Source organism: Amphibalanus amphitrite, unplaced genomic scaffold, assembly GCF_019059575.1.
Source record: "Amphibalanus amphitrite isolate SeventyFive unplaced genomic scaffold, NRLGWU_Aamphi_draft 000004F_arrow, whole genome shotgun sequence".
Taxonomy (NCBI): domain Eukaryota; kingdom Metazoa; phylum Arthropoda; class Thecostraca; order Balanomorpha; family Balanidae; genus Amphibalanus; species Amphibalanus amphitrite.
This window is the reverse complement of record NW_024881501.1, coordinates 1,720,918-1,727,941: the sequence shown is the minus strand read 5'-3', so window position 1 is coordinate 1,727,941 and position 7,024 is coordinate 1,720,918.

Below are 7,024 nucleotides of genomic sequence, written 5' to 3'. Positions count from 1 at the left end.
TTCGTCGGACTGACAACGATTTGCTTACCTGATAACGTTCCTGGTAAGTACTCACTACTCAGCGTCCACAACATATATACACATAGCATCTATGCACATAGCACATTCATATATACTTGCTTACAATTGGTAAATGTGGTTGTGGCTAAGAGTTAAGATACTGACTAAAAATAAAAAAAAAATAAAAAAACTGAAAATGGGGGCACCACCAAAATGAAGTGGACGAAATCCGTTGAGTTTTTAATTTTGGGTATAGGTAGGGGCACCACTTCGATTCATGACCCTCCCCTTGGAGTTTTCCTGGATCCGCCCCTGCGGCCGCGGCGGCAGTGGTGCAGTGGGCACGAGTGGAGGCAGCACGGCTACTATACCTGTCCGGCCCCTGGACGCAGAGGGGGGGGGGGGGGCTAGGAGTGAGCAGCCGCCCAGTGAAGTTGCTGTGAAGTATGTCCTTCACTTCCTACAAGTATGTGTTTCACGAGCAGTGAAGCACATACTTGTTTGCATGTTCGGACCCGAGCGGGCAGGTGCCCGCGTGATCATATCTTAATGCCAAATGTCAAATAACAAGGTGACATGTTCTTCTATAGGCTCTAGCATGAACATAAGCTGCCGGGAAGGTACATAAGTACTGCAAGTACTTAAATACCCCCCCCCCCCCCAGTGCAGGAGCGCCGTCGCTCGTCAAATGCAGTGGTAGCGCCGGCAGTGCAGTGGTAGCTCAGCTCCGGCAGTGCAGTGGTAGCTCAGTGCCGGCAGTGCAGTGGTAGCTCAGCTCCGGCAGTACAGTGGTAGCTCAGCTCCGGCAGTGCAGTGGTAGCGCCGGCAGTGCAGTGCAGGAGCGCTGTCGCTCGTCAAGTGCAGTGGTAGCGCCGGCAGTGCAGTGATAGCTCAGCTCCAGCAGTGCAGTGGCAGCTCAGCTCCAGCAGTGCAGTGCAGGAGCGCCGGCGGCCGCCGGCTCCGAGCCGGCCAGTGACGCGCGCGCCGCTCGGCGTCACATTCTCGGAAGCGGCTCATCAGATTTGCGGTTTTGCGGTGCTTTCCAGGGGCACTGAGGGCTAAGATCGTGTTACATGCATGCAGTGCAACGCTCGCAGCACAAAGGAGCTGATTTTCAACCCGAGCGGGAAAATGCGCATCGTGATATGGTGCAACAAATTCATTTGTTTTGCTCGTTTTAGAGCCAGCAGTCGTCGCTTTCGAAACGTCTGTAAAATATCTGGCTAATGAGTCCTAAACATTGTCTTGTGCAGATACATGGCTATTTCGTGTTTACAAGTCATATATAAAGATGTCATGATAACATTTATAATTGCGTGAAATACACTGAACAAGCAAAAACTATGAAGCTGCCTTGTCTGTGTTCAGGCTAAATGCGGACCAGTTTCCCCTGCAGCTACCGCGCCTGGTTTGCTGACAGCGGGACTGCTCAGTGCTCCTGGACCGGCCAATGTCACACGTCGCACTGCTCCTCGACCGGCCAATGTCACACGTGGATTTGCTCCTCGACCGGCCAATGTCACACGTGGAACTGCTCCTGGACCGGCCAATGTCACACGTGGGACTGCGAGTGACCCGACCAATGACCGGACCCGCGCTACACATGCACATTAATACCGCACGACACACGGCACATTGCATCTGACTGTCTGAAGGGGACGGAGCCCGCTCGAGCGAGGCGCAGTTGTACTGGCCGGACTGGACGCTCGGACTGATGACCGGGGTGGGGGCGTATCCTTCCGCGAACCGGAGCCGCCGCGGCCGCCGGTGGCGCGTGCACGGTGCAGGCGGCAGATCCGTCTCACACGACCGGAGAAAGGCTTTATTATTGAGCCGATACCGGCTGGCCAGTGCCGTCGCCGGCGGGAATTTCCAAATGTCGAGGACACGCCACCGACCGGGCCTCCGTTGGCCGGGCTGTGTGATTTGCTGGATCAGGCGTGGCGCCGCACTGCCCACTCAGAATATGGGAGTGTGAACTGGTTCCTCTCACGGGGCACTGCGGACACCTTTTGTCCGTCTCTCTAGGTATGGTATGGCGTATTGCAGATGAGTTATTTGATAGACCCAAGCTTTAATGAAATAGTCTACATTTGTCGATGACAATGTCACCTTCGTTGATAGTCTCATTCCCTTTCGATGATAAACTTAGTACATTGTGATGTCAAACTTCACCCAGCCATCAACTCCTCCTAGTCCACCATCGCCCAGAATCCGGGGGGGGGGGAGGGGATCAATCATGCAAGTCTCTCGCTCGGGCACTACTATCAGCGGCGCATTCGGCGTGCTTTCCGCGCTCCCCAGCGAGGAGTATGTACGCCAGCGGGAGACCTTGCAGCGGCGGTGGACTGTCGGCGGACTGTCGGCGGAGTGTGGACTGTCCTCGGACTGGCGGCGGACTGTCCGCGGAGTGCGGACTGTCGGCGGACTGTCGGCGGCCGCTGGCGGGGAGCCACCGTCGGCGGCCGCTCCCCGCCGCCTCCTGCATGGACGGAACGGAAGCTGCCCGACTGGCTTATCCAGCTGGCGATTCCGGGAAAACGGAGCCCGCCAGCCCGCCTGTCGCGACTCGCGACTGTCGGCCGCGCCAGGGCGCTCACCGGGCCGCGGGCGCGTCACAAAGACGGTCACCGTACGGCCGCCGGGGCACCGACCCGGCGGGGAGGGGCCGCCCCCCCCCCCCACACCCGGAGGCCGGGGATTGGAGCCACGATGGTCACCGAAGGCGATGGAGACGACATGGAATCACCGACCGGCAGCTGCTGACCGCGCGCCGCGCCGCCGAACGATCGGACAGATGTCGATAAGGCCTCGCTGACGGCCACTGATGGCGTGTCCCGACCGGCGGCCGCCGACGGAGGGGCAACGGCCCAGCTGTCCGCCTCCGGCCCGGTCACTGAGGTCACCCGCGTCACTGAGCGAGGATTCAGTCACTGAGGTCCTCCCCCGTCACCGAGCACCCCTAACAGTCCGGCTCGGTCACTGAGGCCACTCGGCCGGACAGGGGCTATCGCCCCGCTCGGCCGGACGGCTATCGCCCCGCTCGGCCGGACGGGGGCTATCACTCGGCTCGGCGGGACCGGAGTCGTCCCTCGGCTCGTCTGTGACGGAGCGGCTCGGAGTCTCCGCGGAACGGAGTCGTCACTCGGCTCGTCTGTGACGGAGCGGCTCGGAGTCTCTGCGGAAATCGCCGCCGGATATGGCCGCGTCCGGCGTGACCTCACGGACCGCCCGGCTGGGTGTCGGGGTGTTGGTGTGTGAGGTCAGCCAACAGACATTCGGACGGACGGTAGGAGGGAGAGACGGACAGGTGGAGGGAGAGACGGAGGGAGGGAGAGACGGACGGAGGGAGGGACGGAGGGTCAGGGACGGACGGTGGGAGGGAGAGACGGACGGAGGGAGAGAGGGAGGCAGAGACGGACGGGCGGAGGGAGGGAGGGACGGTCAGGGACGGACGGTGTCATGAGCTGGCTGGCAGCCGTCCGGTAGCGGCAGCGCCCGAGCGATGTCTGCAGAGTGCTGGCCACTGTGGTAGTGTGTGGCACATCGGAATGATAAACTGCACCCCTAAGCTGACGCAGTGCCGTCTCTGGCCCAGGGAAGCGCCCCATGGTGTGAGCCCCAGCGGCCTGACCTGTCACAAGGCCGGTGGTGGTGCAGCGGAACCACCCAGTCTCATCCGGCCACCGCAGCACGTAACCGCCGCCGGCGACCGCACGGCCTGCCGCACAGCGGCCCGGCCAGCACGTGACCCAGCCCCGCCCTGACCTCGCCCACCGCCGGCTGTCACATGACCTCGCCATGACGTCACTGGTCTGCGGAGGACACCTACGGGTGGGGGGATGAGGACTGCTCAGCGCGCGCGGCGGACGCACGGGCGCCCGTCAGCAGTCAGCCCAGCGCTCACTGGGAATCAATGAGTCACGCGCGCGCTGACGGGGCCGGGCGGCTGGGTGGCACCGCCGGCCGCGCCGCGCTGCGCAACGGAAGGGCCCAGACGGTGAGTAAGCGGCGCCTCTCGGAGCGGCGCAGGGCACAGTCCCTGTCCCAGTCCGTGGAGCGGCGCAGGGCTCAGTGCCCGTCCCAGTCCGTGGAGCGGGGAGGGCGCTGCCCCCTGTCCCAGTCTGTGCGGAGCGGGGAGGGCGCTGTGCTGTCCCAGTCCCAGTCTGCGCGGAGCGGGGAGGGTGCTGTTCCCTGTCCCAGTCTGCGCGGAGCGGGGAGGGTGCTGTCCCTGTCCCAGTCTGCGCGGAGCGGGGAGGGCGCTGTCTCAGTCTGTGTGGAGCGGCGCTGTCCCTGTCCCAGTCTGCGCGGAGCGGGGAGGGTGCTGTCCCTGTCCCAGTCTGTGGAGCGGGGAGGGCGCTGTCCCTGTCCCAGTCTGCGCGGAGCGGGGAGGGTGCTGTCCCAGTCTAGTCTGTGCGGAGCGGGGAGGGCGCTGTCTCAGTCTGTGTGGAGCGGCGCTGTCCCTGTCCCAGTCTGTGCGGAGCGGGGAGGGCGCTGTGCTGTCCCAGTCCCAGTCTGCGCGGAGCGGGGAGGGTGCTGTCCCTGTCCCAGTCTGTGGAGCGGGGAGGGCGCTGTCCCTGTCCCAGTCTGCGCGGAGCGGGGAGGGTGCTGTCCCAGTCTAGTCTGTGCGGAGCGGGGAGGGCGCTGTCCCCTGTCCCGGTCCGTGGAGCGGCGCTGGTCCCTGTTCCTGTCCGTGTGGAACAGTCCGCGGGTGGGCGGTGTCCCGGGCGTGGTTACTGGGCCCGGCCTGGGAGGGCAGTGACCGGTTATCCAGATGGACAGAGGGTCATACGAGAGCCCCCACCACCGCGCCGGTGACGTCGCGGGCCGACCGCAGATCGTGCCGAGTGTGCCGCACCATACCGACGTCACCCAGCCGCAGAGGCGCGACAGTCCGTCCACTCCAAAACAAACAGGGCGCCGCCGCCGCCAGTCAGCTGACGACTCCGTGACGTCACAAGGGGTGTGCGGGCGATCGTACCGCCCCCGCGAACATGAAACATCAGCAGATGCAGTGGGCGGCGGCTGCAGGGGCGCGAATGGCAACAGCTGCTTTGAGCTGAAAGTGCACTCACATAACATTTAGGCCGCGTTCGATGTCTCCTCGGACGAAGAACATTCTACGCAGAATATTCTATTTTGCGTTCGATGAAGCACACAGGCGGACGACGAGACCGGCCATTTTGTGCGCCACTTACACAATGTGCGTCAGTTTCGGAAAAGGCCCAAGTTTACGTTTCCATAGAGACCGCGCACAAATGTCAACTACTTCTGCAAACAGCTGCTGCGCCGCATTTGAAATACGCGCCATCATTGCCTCTCTGCCCGCCGTAGTACGCTCAAAAGATTCTGCGCGGACGGCAAAGATTCTACGTGACGTCACGTAGAATCTTTGCCGTCCGTGCGACATCGAACGCCATTTCGGGCCCGGACGGCATAGAATAGAAGGACGGCATAGCCGTCCGGGAGACATCGAACGCGGGGTTAGTGGACTTGTTGAGATGTAGGCTGACAGTACCTATATCTGTTCATTTCGCTCGTTTTCCACCATGAGGTCACTGAAAATGCCTAGGTCGTTTGTAGATTAGGGAAAATGTCATTCGGCATTCGGCTGTTCATCATTGCAGCGGAAAGCAATCTCACTCTAAACGCTCCTCTTTATCATATCGATTACTGTTATTACCTACTGTCCTTATCAAATAGGTACACTGAAAAAACACTGGAGGCTCTTATTACGCAATAAGGAATATTACTTCCCAAGTGATGTACATACGTTGTACATTGCATTATGCACATGACAGTTAAGATAATGCAGAATTAGTAGGTATATCTACACCACCGTGCCTACATAAAATATAAATTGTGCTGAGCGGCGCAGAATGATGCTAAAAGGCATGGGCGTCGCCACCACTACGGACACTACGGACAGTGTCCGTACAAGTTTCGGAAGGTCCCAAAACTTGTACGGAATGTCCGTACAAGTTTCGGCGACCAAAAATGAACTCGTCGTTTCGCCCCTAATGGAGCTAGAGCCTCGCGGGAAAATGAGCGTGTGCGCCGTTACGAGAGGTAGCAATTGGTGCCCAATTCTAAGGTCTCAGGTCAACAGGTGACCTATGAGGTCAGGTCAAGTGGCCCAAGTCACGGGCTTGGTTTTTGGTAAATAACTTAACAAAAAGTTGCCGCAGTGCCGCGATTTTGACATCATCGTGTTCGCCTCACTCGGGCGCGTCGAATGATATACTTTTATTTGGGTGACGTCAACTTAAGGTCTTGACCTCAGGTCAAGGTCAGGTCAGAGCCTCTCAGATCACGGAGTTGGTCGAAGAAGGTCATATCGCATATCATTCGATATGGTCAAGGTCAACAATGCAAAAGTGAAGCATTGAACCTTGCAAGGAGTGCATGAAATCACGATTCCATGCGCTTAAGATAGTTCTAGATCATTCCCGGCGCCAAAATAACAGTTTCCATATTTTATTTCCCCATTAACATAATGGTGAATCACGTGAACGACTTGACCTCATGTGACTTTTAGGAAAAATCCGAGATATGCAAGTTGTCTGACCTCTGGAGAATACTACGTCCTGTAAGTTGCACCTTCCTGCGAAAGTTACTCTGGCACTGAGGGCGGTGCGAATTAGCGACCTTTGGGACTGTGCAGAGGTTCACTTATGACGTCATAGGTCAGTGACCTGACCTGACCTGAAAATGCGGTTAGTGTCACAAGATTTGGCTTGAATCAAAGACCAGGTATACTAAGTTTCAGCTCTCTATCGCCGGCGTGCACTGAGCTATCGCGAAAAAAAAAATTGGGGGTGGGGGTGGGGTTAGGCGGCGCCCGCTCCCCCTTGGCCGGCGAGGTTAACACTTATAGGGTGGTCGAACGGACGCCTACCCCTCGCTTTTTCGCGAATAGCTCGCGCAAAAGCGGCCGAAAGCGACGAAACTTTCAGTACCCTCCAGTTGATCAATTTTGCACACTACGAAAATTTCATGACCCTGACTCAAATGACCTTTGACC